This window comes from Alexandromys fortis, unplaced genomic scaffold, assembly GCF_014885135.2.
Source record: "Alexandromys fortis isolate MF-2015 unplaced genomic scaffold, M_Fortis_MF-2015_v1.1 scaffold_114, whole genome shotgun sequence".
Lineage (NCBI taxonomy): Eukaryota > Metazoa > Chordata > Mammalia > Rodentia > Cricetidae > Alexandromys > Alexandromys fortis.
This window is the reverse complement of record NW_026068046.1, coordinates 4,227,349-4,244,986: the sequence shown is the minus strand read 5'-3', so window position 1 is coordinate 4,244,986 and position 17,638 is coordinate 4,227,349.

Sequence of the window (17,638 nt, the reverse complement as noted above, 5' to 3'; positions counted from 1 at the left end):
CCCCCTTCTCCCTACTCCTTTCCCCCTCCCTCTCCAGTCCGAAGAGTAGTCAGGGTTCCCTGCCCTGTGGGAAGTCCAAGGTCCCCTCCCATCCTGGTCTAGTAAGGTGAGCATGAGGAGCAGAATGAAGGAGAACATGAGCAAGGAAGTCAGGACCACGAGGGGTGCACCCACCCACTGAGACAGTGGGGCTAATCTATTGGGAGTTCAGCAAGGCCAGCTGGACTGGGACTGTAAAAGCATGGGATAAAACCGGACTCTCTGAACATGGTGGACAAAGAGGGCTGATGAGAAGCCAAGGACAATGGCACTGGGTTTTGATCCTACTACATGAACTGGCTTTATGGGAGCCTAGCCTGTTTATTTATTTTTTTATTGAAAATTTCCACCTCTTCCCTTCCCCCCACTTTCCTCCCCTCCTTTCTCTAGTCCAAGGAGCAGTCAGCATTCCCTACCCTATGGGAAGTTCAAGGTCCTCCTCGCTCCCCCTAGGTCCACGAAGGTGAGCATCCAAACAGACTAGGCTCCCACAAAGCCCGTCCATGCAATAAAATCAAAAACCAGCGCCATTGTCCTTGGCTTCTCAGTCAGCCTCCACCATCGGTCACATTCAGTGACTCCAGTTTGATCACATGCTCCATCAGTTCTAGTCCAACTGGACTTGGTGATCTCCCATTAGATCAGTCTCACCGTCTCAGTGGGTGGACGCACCCCTCATGGTCCTGAATTCCTTGCTCATGTTCTCCCTTCTTCTGCTCCTCATTTGGACCTTGGGAGCTTAGTCTGGTGCTCCAATGTGGGTCTCTGTCTCTATCTCCATCCATTTCCAGATGAAGGTTCTATGGTGATATGCAAGATATTCATCAGCGTGGCTATGCAAGAAGGCTAGTTCAGGCACCCTCTCCTCTGCTGCCCAAGGACCTAGCTGGGGAAATCCCCTTGGACACCTGGGAACCCCTCCAGAGTCAAGTCTCTTGCCAACCCTAAAATGGCTTCCTTAATTAAGATATCTACGTCCCTGCTCCCACATCCAACCCTCCTCCATCCCAACCACCCCATTCCCTCAAGCTCTCCCCATCCTCCCCTTCTCCCTTCTCTCTCCCCATCTCCCCTTATCTCCACCCCAACCCTACCCCCATGTTCCCAACCCCTGTCCAGCAATCTTGTCTACTTCCAATATCCAGGAAGATAACTATATGTTTTTCTTTGGGTTCATCTTCTTATTTAGCTTCTCTAGGATCATGAATTGTATGTCCAATGTTCTTTATTTATGGTTAGAATCCTCTTACGAGTGAGTACATACCGTATTCATCTTTTTGGGTCTGGGTTACCTCACTCAGGATAGTGTTTTCTATTTCTATCCATTTGCACGTACAATTCAAGGTGTCATTTTTTTAATGCTGAGTAGAACTCTAAAGTGTATACGAGCCACACCTTCTTTATCCATTCTTCTATTGAGGGGCACCTAGGTTGTTTCCAGATTCTGGCTATTACAAATAGTGCTACTATGAACATAGTTGAACAAATGCTTTTATAGTATGATTGGGCATCTCTTGGGTATATTCTCAAGAGTGGAATTGCGGTCTCCTGAGGTAGGTTGACTCCCAGTTTCCTGAGAAACCACCACACTGATTTCCAAGGTGGATGTACAAATTTGCATTCCCACCAACAATGGATGAGTGTTCCCCTTACTCCACATCCTCTCCAGCATAGGCTATCGTTGGTGTTTTTGATTTTAGCTATTCTAACAGGTGTAAGATGGTATCTCAGAGTTGTTTTGATTTGTATTTCTGTGATCGCTAAGGAAGTTGAGCATGACCTTAAGTGTGTTTTGGCCATTTGAACTTCTTCTGTTGAGAATTCTCTGTTCATTTCAGTACCCCATTTTTAATTGGGTTAATTAGAGTTTTAACGTCTAGTTTCTTGAGTTCTTTATATATTTTGGACATCAGACCTTTGTCTGATGTGGGGTTGGTGAAGATCTTCTCCCACTCAATAGGATGCCTTTTTGTCTTAATGCTAGTGTCCTTTGCTTTACAGAAGCTTCTCAGTTTCAGGAGGTCCCATTTATTCATTGTTGCTCTTATTGTCTGTGCTACTGGGGTTCTATGTAGGAAGTGGACTCCTGTGCCCATATGTTGTAGACTACTTCCCACTTTCTCTTCTATCAGTTTAAGTGTGGTCAGATTAATATTGAGGTCTTTAATCTATTTGGACTTGAGTTTTGTGCATGGTGATAGATATGGATCTATTTTCATTCTTCTACAGGTTGACATCCAGTTATGCCAGCACCATTTGTTAAAGATGCTTTCTTTCTTGAAAAGCATACTAGAAAATGGAAGGATATCCCATGCTCATGGATTGGGAGGATCAACATAGTAAAAATGGCAATTCTACCAAAAGCAATCTATAGATTCAATGCAATTCCCATCAAAATCCCAACAAAATTTGTCACAGACCTGGAGAGAAAAATAATCAACTTTATAAGGAAAAACAAAAATCCCAGGATAGCCAAAACAATTCTATACAATAAAAGTACTTCCAGAGGCATTATCATCCTTGACTTCTAACAGAGCTACATTAATGAAAACAGCTTGGTATTGGCACAAAAACAGAGATGTTGACAAATAGAATTAAATTGAAGACCCAGATATTAATCCACAAACCTATGAACACCTGATTTTCAACAAAGGAGCTAAAATTATACAATGGAAGAAAGAAAGCATCTATTTGGTCTTTATAGGCCACAGAAATGATCTATCTTTGAAAAATTTCCATAGACATTTACAAATAATCTGAATCTGTTCTGCATATTTGGTATATGTGAATATGAGTAAATTAAAGAATAATATTGTTCAACATACTATGTAGTTGCTTTTATTTGGTCTGTTTATTGATTACCTAAGAAAAATCAATGTCCACTTTTACAAAAATAGGGATAATTTCTACCTCTAATGTTACTAATTCTTCCAGCAATTTTGATTATATGCTATATACATTTATGCTTAGACATATGTATTTTTCAAATAATTCTTTTATTATAGTGCAATAGTGATTTTGTCTCTCCAAAAATTTTGTTTCACAGTACATACTTTATGAAATGTTAAATAAGATTTATGAATATTTTTCCTGATATTTTCATATATATGGTACTTGTTGTATGAGGAGGAGTGGGCTGTGTCCCACTGCCAGACTGGCTTACACCCAGGCTGGCAGGCTGCTTGTTGTCCCGGCCACCTGCTAGCTTATGCCCGAAATAATCACACAAAGATGTGTATTAATTAAATTGCTTCCTGACCCATTAGCTCTAGCCTCTTATTGGCTAACTCTCACATCTTGATTCAACCCATTGCTAATAACCTGTATGTCACCATGAGGCCATGGTTTACCGGGAAAGATTCATCATGTCTGACCTGACAGCTTTATGTCAGCTCTCTCTGACTCTACTTTCTTCCTCCCATAATTTTGTCCCATCTACTCCACCCACCTAAGGGCTGCACTATCAAAAGGCCAAGGCAGCTTTTTTATTCATCTAATGAAAGCAACACAGATACAGAACAACCTCCTACACCAGTACTCACGTTGGTGGTTATTCTTTTTCACTTTGACTGAGTCATTCTGGAAGCACAGGTTTGTCCTATGAATGTTTCCAGAAAGGTTCGTTTCAAAATAGAAGACATAACCTGAATTTGGGAGTCATCATTCCATGGGGTAAGATCAGTGACTTACTAAAGGAAAGGAAGTATGCCGAACATCCGCATTCATTTCCCCCTGCTTCCTGACTATAGATGCAATGTGAACAGATTGTATAAAGCTTCTGCTGCCCTGACTTCTATGACACAATAGACTAGACACTGAAGGATATGTGCCAAACTTAATCCTTTCTTAGGTTGCTTTGAACAGCTGTCTTGAGAAAAGTAACTAATGCATAACTTAATGTCATTGACTTCATTTTTTTTCTAATTGGTGATGATTTGAACATGGTACATTATACGCATCTAGAGAAATTACTATAAATTTAACTCCTTTAACGTTTAAAATCACTGCATATCATTTTAAATTGCCTATTGTAAGTTTGACTATATAGCTTTATTATTATTATTATTATTATTATCTGCTATAAAGGTTGTAATATGTAACACTTACTTACATGTATTGATAATTCATAAGAAATTGATGTCTTAACTTTCCAACTAGAAAATAGAAACGCTGTCATCCTACAGGTTATTTCAGTCTCGATATATCATACTTCGATTTTTTTTCTTAATTTTTAAGTATATCCAAATCTTGAAATTGAATTACAATATATTCCTTTAAATGTCAGACATAATTTTCAATTTTGTTTACATTTTTAGAATTATATTTTCTCTGTGTATTCCTGACCATCCTTGAACTTACTCTATAAAAAAGAGGTGGCCTCAAACTCAGAGATCTTCCTTCATCTGTCTCCTGATTGAGTACTGGGATTAAAGGCATATACCACCAACACCAGGCATAATTAGTTCTTTTATCTTGGAGATTATAGTGTACCTACCCATTTCAACCCACTCTCTTATCCTTCCAAATCTTTACATTTATTTCTCCATATTATCTTTAATATATATGGCCACTCCTTCATTACTTGTTTTTTTTCAAAACAGAACATTTTATTTGACATAAAGCTCCCCTCACCCGCCCACCCACCCACCCATCCACCCACCCACCCACCCACCCACCCACCCATCCACCCACCCTGACTCATTGTGACATAGAGGTGACTTTAGATTGACTTATGGTGGTCATGCATGCTAAGCAGCATTTTTCTAGTCTTTAAAACACCCAAGAGTCAAACAAAGAAGTTCTGCATTCCACAAGTCCAAGTGTCTTCCACGTGCATAGGAATAGAGTTTGTTCGCAGTTGACTGGGGAGGTGATGCCGCTGTCTATAGGTTTGTTTACAAAGTTCATTTATGTGACCAAAGCAGATGATGATAAAGTGCTCTTACGGTTGCTTAATCGGTAGTCATACTGATGGCAGAAACTAAGCCCAAAGAAGGAAGCTGATGTTGGCTGGTGCTTCTCAGGTTGGCACATTTGCATATTGCTCGTCTAATTCTTCTCATTGGTCTGGAGCATATCTTCATATTTTCTCTATATAGCCTGCTACTGTTTTCCCCTAACAGTCTGATGCTTTCCTTTCTCATAGCCTAAGGCTGCAGAGTTAGGGTGGATTGAAGTACAGTATCTGTACGGTTGCTAGGGGAATATCAAAAGTCACACTAGATAACACTACCTGGATTTCTCTCTCTCTCTCTCTCTCTCTCTCTCTCTCTCTCTCTCTCTCTCTCTCTCTCTCTCTCTCTNAGACATGAAGAGAAATGGAAGTTTTAAAACATCAAAACTTTAACAAATGGCTAAAATCAGGTTTAAAACAAACTAAAGATCAACTCCTGCACAATGCTGTCAACCTAAAAGCTTGTTCCTTTATGGTAAATGACATTATTGAAAAGTACATCAAGTAAAACTGGCATGAATGGAAATCTGAGAAGTGAGTACTGAAAACGTCCGTGGGGGGGCAGTATAAAAATTGGGAGGGTCTCATCTTCAGATTTCCCTTAGTCTTGGGGTTTTAACCCCCCCCCAGAGTTTTAGGCCACAGGCCACCAACTTCTAGTCCATATAGTCTTGAGTCCTTAGATCTTAGGTTTAGACTTAGCTCAGATGCAGGTCTCAGTTCGTCAACTTCACATGGGTCCTGTAGAAACAGCCCCTCTTCTATGGGTCGTCAGCATCCAACTTGAGACTCAAACTTTCCAGCCAGCTCAGACAGGCCTTCTGTGTATATTGGTCCTTAAGTCTGTCTTCCACTTTGGGTCTTTACATGTTCCTTTCAGGTCTACTTCAATCCTGACCAAAGCACTGGATTTTCTCTTAGATTATTCCACAAGGCGTGAAGAACAGCTCCATTGGTGATGTTCCGCAGGCTAGGAAGACCCTCTGTCACACACACACACACACACACACACACACACACACACACACACAGAAATATCCAAGAGAGGATTAGAGGAAGAGGGAGGGAGACACAAACTCGTAAAGAGACTGACATTCTCAAAGTGAGTAGTAAGGGGAGAAAGTAGAAGGGAAATAAAGAAACAAACACTAGAGTAATGCTGAGATCAGAAATCACAAATAGGAAAGACACAGCTACAAAGAAGGAAAAAGGAGATGTAGTAAAGAGACTCATGGGCTAAGTATACAAACAGCAGAAAGGAAAATATGAATGTTGAGTCAAAGGACTGACAAGCAGATCACACAGAAAAAAGCAAGTGAGGTGAACACAAGGAAAGGAGAGGATTGCATGCAACGTGTGACCCAAAGGAGAGTCGTGAAAGACAGAAAGAGTAAAAGAAGAGATAAGAGAAACAGCAACCAGATAGAAAAAACAGAGCCACATCTAACCAAGACAAGGCACAAATCACAGAGAGGAGAGGAGAAAATAAGACAAAGCACAAAGCTCTGCTAGGAAGAAATTAGCAGAGAAACACAGCAATAGGTAAGATAGACTGTATACAGAGAAGGAGTAAAAGACACTTGACATAGACATCAAAGCAAGGAAGAAAGACATACAACAAAGCAAAGAAGAACGACATACAAGGAGAGGAAGAAAGACATATGCATATAAGTATATGTACAAAATTACATATTCCTAAATATAATCTGCTCAGTCCATATAATGCTACATCAAAATATGTTTTCAAGATTGACCATTGAGTATTGGATGAAAGATTCTCTGAGGAAGACTATTTCTTCTACTCTCAGCATTCTTTAGTTTTCTGGAGTTCTTTGTGTAGGGTCCAGGTCTCAAGGTCTTTTCTTTAGTCTACTTTGGCATACTTATTGTTGGTCTTGTTCAGCACATGTTTAATTAAAGTCATATTTGTGAGACTTTAGTAATGCTGAGTATATCTTAAAAGAGAAAGCCATTTTATTCTTTTTAACATTACATTTGTTGTTTTACTTTTCTTTAGTTGCTAAAGTCTCAAAGTCTTGTTTGTGATCATTTCATTTTGGTCTGAAAGTATATCACTGGCTTTTCTTCTATAGGGATGTACTCATTTGTTCTTTGGTTAACACATTATATTAATGATAATGTCTTAGTTTAATGAATATATGTCATGGCTGTATAGGATAACAGCATTAGAGGAAGTGGAAGAGTAGGCAATAACTAGAGAATTATTCATAATATATATTTCTTATTTTATTCACAGGAGTATGTATTTATTTTACCAATATTGATGAAGGATGACACTCTGAATGACATGCTTTCTACATCTTGAAAATTGTTCTACTCTTTTGACTTTCATTGTTCACTATAAAAAAAATTCATAGTTGTTAAAATCATTTGATGGGGCCGAGCAGTGGTGGTGCAAGTCTTTTATCCCAGCACTCAGCAGGCAGGTGAATCTTGGAGCTTGTGGCCATCCTAGTCTATAAGAGATAGTTCCAGAACAGGAACCAAAGCTACACAGAGAAACCTATCTCAAAAAATGAAAAAAAAATCATTTAATGGACATAAAAGTTTGCTACAGTTCCATACTGATGTATACCAAAGTAACTACCTTCAAAAATAGAAATGTATTTTTTCACAATTCTATTAGGTATCAGAGTTCCAATTGTTGAAAAAGTCAGACTCTTGTGAGTCTCTTATTTGACTCATATTTACATTTATTACAGGCACCACATAATATTTCCCTCTTGAATGTATGTCTGATTATCTGTTTCTTCTGCTTAAGATAAAATTAGGATCAGGGCCTAGTTTATTGACTACATTCTATCTAGAGTCTTCTGTAAAGATCCTATAAACACATTCTAATGAGATGAGAGTTACAAATACTAACTTTAAGCATTTGAGGGATAGAATTCAACACATAACATGCACCTGAAAGCCAACTGTCTCTGATGCCTTTCACCATTTGTTTTGTCTATAGTTTTGACAATCAAATTATCTTATCACTCTAATGAAGATTTTGGATTTTTGTCCAGTGTCTGGTTCATTACCAATATTTAATGTCTTTTAATATTTGAATAATTACCTTTGTTATCTACTAATGTTCAGTAGAAAACTGTATTATGTACCAAGACATCAAGTATACTAATATACTCCTCTTAAAGAGGAGTCCAATTTGATGAAATTTTTATAGAATTATTATTCCCAGTTTTCCACCTCTAATATTTCCATAACTTAATAATTATCTGGATGTTCTCATTTTAGCTTCATAGCCAGAAAACTTTAACTTTACTGGCCCTGCTTCAACCACATATGTCACAAAAGCATTCATTTTCATTTACCAACCCAAGTAAAGGAAGACAATGAAGTATGCATCTTAATTTTGAAAGATGCATGTTTATTTCTTCTCTTTTGCCACTTCCATGATATTTGTAAGGATCATGTCAAAATAAATGATACAAATAACAGAAGAGTTTAGGACATGCTTGCTATTTTTTTAGTTGTGTTTTTCATCCCATGTGAATGAAAAACAGAGGATGTTTTCCAGGACTTTCTTTGTTTGCTCCTATTGACCAACTGCTAAAATTAACAGTTCAAAGTGTGCCTACCAGGTAGAATAATTACTCTTTTGCTTTGATTTCAGCATTTTACTTTACCTTTGAAGGAATAATATGGTTAATAATTGTGTGAACAACTTTCCTAGAAGTTTACATACAAGAATTGAAGTCACAACTTTATTTCCTTCACAATAAAAATGGCATTTTTCTTTTAAACCTGTTTTTTTGGAGAAAGGAAATAAAAGCAAATGCAGTACTACCTCTCTGACTGCCATGTATTGCAAATATAATTAGTAGTTAACTCTTTAAGAAAGTATCTGAAAAAATCAGTTTTTCAGGACATTCAGTATGATTGGATACTGAATCAGACTTGAATTAGAAACAGCACAATATAGTGAAAGAACAGTATTCTGTATTCAGCTAACTGTATTCACAAAATTTGGCCATAGATATGCTAGAGTACAATAAAAATATATCTCTACATTGGCATTCCTAAGGGGTACACCCACACACTGAGACAATGGGGATGTTCTATCAGGAACTCACCAAGGCCAGCTGGCCTGGGTCTGAAAAAGCCTGGGATAAAACCGGACTTGCCGAACATAGTGGACAATGAGGACTATTGAGAACTCAAGAACAATGGCAATGGGTTTTTGATCCTACTGCACGTACTGGCTTTGTGGGAGCCTAGGCAGTTTGGATGTTCACCTTACTAGACCTAGATGGAGGTGGATGGTCCTTGGACTTCCTGCAGGGCAGGGAACCCTGATTGCTCTTTGGGCTGATGAGGGAGGGGGACTTGTTTGGGGGAGGGGGGGAAGGGGAGGCAGCGGTGGGGAAGAGACAGAAATCTTTAATAAACAAACAAACAAATAAATAAAATATCCCACAAATAGACAAAACATTTTTAAATAAAAAGAGTACACATTAATTAAATAGAAATAGTTGTTAGTTATCAAATGGTTGAATTACTTTCCTGAAAAACTACTCTCATGTATGAAGTTTTTTATTGTAGTGTCTATACATCAGAAGTCCTACTAATATCTATGCATAGTGGCTCATTGTCAATTTTGTTTTAAATAAATGCTGATTGGCTATTTGCCAGGCAGGATTATAGGTGGGACAACCAGACAGGAAGAAGAGGTAGGGCAATGAGAACAGGAGTATTCTGGGAAGAAGGAAGCTCTTTCCCTAGTCCTGCTCAGATCAAGGAAAAAGCAAGATGTGGCCTGCCATGCTGAAAAAGGTACTGATCCATGAGGCTAACATAGATAAGAATAATGGGTTAATATAAGTTATAAAAGCTAATACGAAGCCTGAGCTAAGGGGCCAAAAAATTTATAACTTACGGAGACTTCTGTGTGATTTTCTTTGGGACTTGCTGGCTGTGGGAACTAGGCAGGACAGAAACACCCACAAGTAGGCCCTCATGTTACATCTCATAATGTGAATTCTGCTGCCAGAAGAATTCTGTATTTCTATACAAGTGATCACAGAATAAAAGACAGGTAAAAAGTTTCACTAAATATACAGAATCACTTTAGTTTCAGAAAAACAGATGGATAATACAATCATTGTTCATTTTAATCGAAGAAGTTATTGTCATTATTAAATTGAACTAAATATCTGTCAGAAATTCACCAAAATATTATAGTTTGACCATTCATTAATTATCTTAATTCTTCTGACACTTTTAAATTCTTATTGAACAATGGAATGATGATATGTCAAGTTATTCCAGCTAGATAACACTATAATTTGAAATTCCTTTCTGAAATTTTAGAGATATTGAATCATGTAGTTTAATAATTTTAAAAAGATTGATGTCACAGCACTGTTCATGAGGGATTAAAGAGGGAAACATTAGGAGAAAAAGTGAAATAAGTCATCAAAACATTAAGTAATCCAAGAAGATTTATGAGTAATCACCTGATGAGGGAAAAGGTCTTACATGTTATTGTAATTTGTAAAATCATTAGATTTTAGTAACGATTTTTTGAAAAAACTTTGATTATAAAGGTGCAAAATGATAAGGACATTAAATAAATCTTACTTGTATTTCCAACCTATATCATATATAGAAAAGGCATCACAAAAGTAACAATTTATTGGAGTTAGAGAAATAGGCAAAGAAAAAGAACCAGCATGCTTCAAAAATGTAAAATAGATTCCTACTAATTTTATAACATGGAAATAGTGGTAGGAAATTTTCTATGAAGTGAAGAAGAAATGTGACAATGTCATAGCCTCAAATCTTCTTGTGTAATGCTATTTATGATATTGGTACATTTTACATTGATTTGATAGAAAATACAATTAACCCTATTAAACTGAACACTGTTCAAAACAACTGTCTACACCTTCTTTTTGAACTATCTGACACAATTAGTCAAACTGATAATGCTATTATTATTAAATACATGTATATGTATGCAAGCAAGGTAGGATTTCACAATTTCTAGCCATGTGCTGAGTTAATGAACAGAAAAAAAAAGCTATGGAATAATGAAACATGTTCAACTTTATAAGTTATTAGATATCGTAGATGAAAAGGAAAAAGGACAAAATCAAGAAATCATGAAAAAAAAACAAAACAAATAATACAATTCATCTTAACTAATAACTTAAAATAAATGGTCTTAACCCCATAGAATGGAAAAACAAGATCTCACTATCTTCAGTCTATCCTTAACTGACAATGACACAGAGTAAATTTGATAGACTAGAAACCAATGTTAAGAAAAAATGGAATTTGGAATCAAACTGAGGTAGCTATATTCATATCTGTTAAAGTACCCATTAAGGCAAAATTTGTTGGGAGACATAAGAAAAACCCTACATCATACAAATAAAATGTAGAATTCATCACAATAGTATGAGAAGTTGGAGTAATTGCACACTGGCAAGCATGCCTGCTTACTGTGTTCAAGGTCCTAGATATTTAAGGAAATTTAAGGTAAATGCCATGTACTTGAATTAAAGGTAGTTGGTTGTATGCATTATTTTTTCAGTACCTCACAGTTTATTGTCTAATATATTTAAAGATAAACATATTTCTGAAAATGATAAAATTAAGTTTTATTTTCATGAGTATTGCTTGCAAAACAGAAAGTTTCTTAATTTTGAAAGGGTTTTCTGTTCTTTTCAATGAGTTGAATGTTTCAACTCTGCTTTATATTTTCCTTTTTTAAATTTATTTATTTATTAAAGATTTCTGCCTCCTCCCCGCCACTGCCTCCCATTTCCCTCCCCCTCCCCCCGATCAAGTCCCCCTCCCTCATCAGCCCAAAGAGCAATCAGGGTTCCCTGCCCTGTGGGAAGTCCAAGGACCACCCACCTCCATCCAGGTCTAGTAAGGTGAGCATCCACGAAACTGCCTAGGCTCCCATGAAACCAATAGGTACAGTAGGATCAAAAACCCATTGCCATTGTTCTTGAGTTCTCAGTAGTCCTCATTGTCCTCTATGTTCAGCTAGTCCTGTTTTTTCCCAGGCTTTTTCAGACCCAGGCCAGCTGGCCTTGGTGAGTTCCCGATAGAACATCTCCATTGTCTCAGTGTGTGGGTGCACCCCTCGCGGTCCTGTATTCCTTGCTCCTGCTCTCTCTCCTTCTGCTCCTGATTTGGACCTTGAGATTTCAGTCCGGTGCAACTCTTTTCATAATACTGTTTTATATGATGGAATTACCAATGGAAGTCGTTTTTCAGTAGTATTTATAGATATTTTAATTTGAGTAAACCATGTAGCCTCTCTACTTTATCATATAAATTTTAGATTGGGTGGAATAAGGACTAAGAATCCTAGAATGATACTACTGTATTTTTCTCATCTGTGTAGTGACCATTATCCTATGCTTCTGCATTCCTTCTGCCAGCTGCGCCCCCCCGCCCCGTCACAGCTGCAAGTATCAAAGTTGACTGACATACTCATTATTATGTTCTTAGTGTCATTACCTTCTGAAAAGAATCTATTTACAAGACATGCCCCTTCTTTTTATAATACGTCCATAGAGATATGCAAATGGCTTGTCCCCTCTCAAGAGTCAGAACAATACTAAAATGCTATTCCAGTTCCAAGTTCCATTTTGAGGTCAACTGAGGCTTTTGTTCTGAGGTCACTTTTTGAACTTCTCTCTGCCCACTCCTGTTTTCTCATTAGTTTTTCAATAAAAAAAAAAAAATAGAAGGCTTTAGTTTTGTCTGAAATAATGAAGAAAATGTAATAAATGACTAAATTAAAAGGCAAGTTTATTTACTTTTATGGCAATGATGAAGTGAAATGGTGATATTTGGTGCTTTTTGGAGTTCAAATAACATTTTAGTCATATTTGATTAAAATGGACAGCATCATAATATTAAAATTATATTACTATTCATAACTGTAAGATACATAGTTACAATCAGTTGCTATTCTTTGGAAAGAGATATAATGCTATATCATTTGTAATCATGTAGTCAATTTCATTGCTGGTCTTGCCGTTCATTTTTAAAATGTACTCCATTTACTGAATTTTTTAAAGAATAACTTAAAAGACCAATCACAGCTATGCATCATTCACATTGTATTAGACACTGCCAAAAGCTTCCCTCTCTGTTTTCCAAATTATATTCTTATAATTCACAAACTTACCAGTTCTCAGTGATTTGAATTTCATGTTCAATCTTGGGTGCTTTTTCAGTAAATCACGCATTTATTCAGTATTATCTCTCTTTAAAAAAATAATAATAAATAAATATAAAAAGGAAACTTTTAGTAAGAGACTAGAAATGAATTTGAACCTCAATAATTTTCATAAGCATGGTCTAAGTATCCCAAACGCTGCTTTAACATCTTGAAGCTGCAGCCAGCCATTTGTCTTGTGATGGGAACACTTTGTCCTGGATCCAAATTTGGTCCACATTTTTGCCTTACTCCAACTTGTATGGCAGACATTATACAACTGAAAATTGCACGCCTTGTAGCTCATTTTAGTCTCTTATAACCAATGCATCATCCAAAGTGGATTGTTATTCTTCACAGGTTTTTAATCATAAGCCATGGAGTTTCATATGAAGAAACTCACGTGGGAATTACCTATTACTGGAAATCTACCCAAATACTTACACTAGTGAAGTCATGAACCTTGGAGAACTTTCAACTGTTAACTGCTGCTTTATTAATCAAACATAACGCCTAATTACAATCTCAGTATTTGTCATTATAGCCATAGATATGTATAGGTCTCACCCCTCATAAAAAAATTCTCTTTGCTACAAATAGTGACTACCAAAAAGAAAAGGAAATTTAATAAAAAAGAAAAGAAATCAACCTAGACCATAAAAGAATTTCTCTATAATGGAGAAACTGTTTCCAGAAGGCCAATCTTCTAAGCTGCAAGTAATACTTTAGTTATTTGTAAACAGAGATGAAATTTTCTTGTCCTGTCTTACTGGTACCAAATATCCACCATCCATTTCCCAAATATTGACTTGGAGGGTTAATATAAATTATAAGTACTCAGCCAATAGCACGGGCATTTTATTAACTAGCTCTTACATTTTATGTTAACCCATATTCCTTATTTGTGCTCTGCTATATACAACACATTTAATAGCATGTCTGTTCATCTCTGCTCCCTCTGTATCTTACTGGTGACTCCTGACTCTGCCCTTCTTTCCATTGTTCTTAGTTTGGTTGCACCGCCTATTCGTCCAGCCTGGCTAATGGTCAATCAATGTTGTGTTATACCAATTCAAGAGACAAATCTTTATAGTGTACAAAGAGGATTATTCCACAGCAGTTGTTGTCCAGACAGCAGACTGTATCTCTACATAAAATGTTCTTCCTATTCTAGTCAAAAGGGTGAATTCATTTACTACCTATCAATCCGTAATATTCTATCATAATGACTGGTTAAAAGTCTAGCATATTATCCAGATCATCTTGAGTAGAAATGGGTAATTTGAAATAAATGAATGTTCAGATTATATCTATAACAAATTTAAAGTTCTGAGGTCACAAACACATTTTTATTATAGAAGAATTGGCTGAAAGGTATAGGTGTTTGAGGTTAACTTATTGATTGGAAAAGCAGGAAATTCTGCAGGTAGCAATAGAGGTGAGAGGGAAAACCTTGTTGAGGTACACATACTGAACTTTCAGATATTGATGGATTGTTTTGGCTAAGAAAATGGGCTCTCCACTCTTGCCATGGACACATTTCCAAATAAACCCTTGCAGTATGCATACTTCACACTTGCATGAAGAAATTAATCCCGCTTTCCCTGTGGAACCAACAACAACCTTCCCTGATAGAGATGTCAAGCATGGTAATTCTGATGTCCTTCTTGACTCACTCAGCATTCCCTCTTGTCCTCAAAGCAGACATGAGAGTAAGTCCCTAGAGAAGTAGAACATGTCCATGAAGAAGTAAACTGTACCCTTGACTAATTTTATGATTTTTCTAATTTTTCCAATTACAAATCAGATGAGAACATGCTGGGATGTATTTAAAGGATATGGGATAACACTGCAAATAACATAAAATTAGATCTGGCTAAGATTATCAGTGCATCTCATTGAGCAGGGATTCTGGATTTAACATTGTAGATTGAACAGTTGAAAAGGATGTAAAGAATTTAGGTTACTTTGGTTTTTTTGGGGGCTAAAATATAGGAAAAAAGATGGCTTACTGTAAATTAGCTTGGGAAACTTGGCATTCATTAGCTTAATATTGATGAGTATATTAAAAGATGTATGAAGATTAGAATTATAGAGAGATTTTGCCATTTAAAACTTCATCTTCCAAAATAGGAGTGTCCTAAAGATCATATGTTTGTCAAAAATATAAGAAATGGTTTAGTGTGAAGAGAGCCAGTGTACTTGAACAGCTCTGACACTGCCCTTCTCTGTTTTCCAGACCCAAAAGTGAGAGATATGGTTGCTCAATATGGATGATTTTAATATAATGGGTTGAACTGTTTTCAGCAGTAGTCAAGTGGCAACAATACTCATAATATGAAATATGTAGATCTTTACATTGACGATTCATGATCTAAGAAATGAAATTGGTAGGAAGCCTACCATGTTCTTTGTCTGAATAAGCAGAACAATTGTAGAACAATGAAGGAAAGTCTACCTAGAATCATAGCAATAGAACATCATGGAACTTGAACTATTTCCAAACTTAAGCAAGTTTCCAGATCGAGGGAGTTAAATCTGAATTGTCTGTGAAATCATCAGTGAGTGGTGCTGAACAAAATGTCAAGCAAATTATACTGATATTCCTCAGTGCCCACCTGTCTTTGCCTCTAGACGCATAGCCACCTCTAAAATCGAAAATCATGGTCTGCCAGATCTCTTTGAAGAAGGGCTTTGCTACAATAAATAAATGTTTTATTATTGATGTTTCAAAATAACATGCCCAACAAGACTTATCCTTTACTAGAGTAACTGTAAGTTATAGAAAAAAATCTTTTAAACTTGTAGGGCCTGCAATTCATACATCATTGTGGCCTTCAAATTAAAGTAGGGGATTTATGGAGTATAGAGGTTCAATGAACTTTTAGATAAGGTCCAACATACAGTGGATTCAAGAAGTCCCCAAGTTATCCTGTCATTGTTTTTCGAATCCTAGAATGCATAAGTTAAGGAGATATATGCAAAATTTGGCAAATTATTCATACAATTGTACCACAAACTTATATAAGATGCAGTTATTCTTTATAATTTGTAATAGTGAATATAAGGAAATGGTTAGGTTACAAATAATATTTTCCTCTAGAGAGGCCTCTCTCTGTATATGCATTTTTAATTATTTTAAAATATGAAGCATGTATCCAAAACAAATAGTCATTTCATTGTTTTTAAGCTCAAATAAAATTTTAAGGTGGTTTAAAAGAAAAACTACAAGAATATAATAATACAAAATAGTACTGGCATAAAAAAGACGAGTTAATAAGTGGATTAGAACTGAGGACCTAGACATTTACAATGTCCTTGCTTTATACAAAGATGCCAAGCATACACAATGGAAAAAAGAAAGCTTCTTCAAGTTGTATTGGTCCAACTTGATGACAACAAGTAGAAGAGTGAAACTTGATCCTTATCTCTCACTGTGTCTATAACAAATGAATCAAGGACCTCAACCTAAGAAATGATACAGTGAACCTAATAGAAGGATAAATAGAAAATAGTTTTCAACTCACTGAAACAGGAAAGGGTATTGTGAATAGGACACTGATAGCACAGGGAATAACACAAACAATTAAAAAATTGGGTCACATGAAACTACTAAGGTTCTTTACAACAAAGAACACCATCTTTCAAGTGATGGGGCAGTCTATAAAATGGGAAGAAATCTTCACAACCTATATATCTGACTGGAAGTTAATGTATCTAATATATAACATCAAGAAAACAAAGAACCCAACTGAAAATGGAGCATAGAATTAATCATAGTTGCCTCTCAAATGAAACACAAGTGGTTGAGAAACATTTAAAGAAATGATCAATATCCTTAGCCATCAGGGAAATACAAATTAAAACTACTTAGATATTTCTTCTTATCCCAGTCAGAGTGGCCAAGATCAATAAAACAAATGACAGCGCATGCTGGAAAGAATACAGGGAATGGGAACAGTTATTCGTGGCTGATAGTAGTAAAAACTGGTGCAGCTTATATAGAAATTAGTGTGGGGTTTCCTCAAAAAGTTAGAGATAGATCTCCTACACCATCCAGCTATATCACTCTTGGGCATATACACAAAGCACTCCATATTCTACTATAGAATTCATAGTCATTTATTTCAGTTCTGCTTCATTCACATAGTCATGAAATATAAATGGTATGAGTGACAATAAACACATTAATGAATAAGAGAAAAGTGCTATTTACACAATAGAATATTATTCGTCTAATAAAATAGTGATATTATTTAGCTTCTTTAGGTTTACCAGGTATACACTCCGTGACCTTTATTTATGGCTAGAAACCAATTATGAGTGAGTACATCCCATGTTCATCTTTTTGGGTCTGGGTTACCTCGCTCAGGATAGTGTTTTCTATTTCCATCCATTTGCATGCAAAATTCGAGAAGTCATTGTTTTTTACC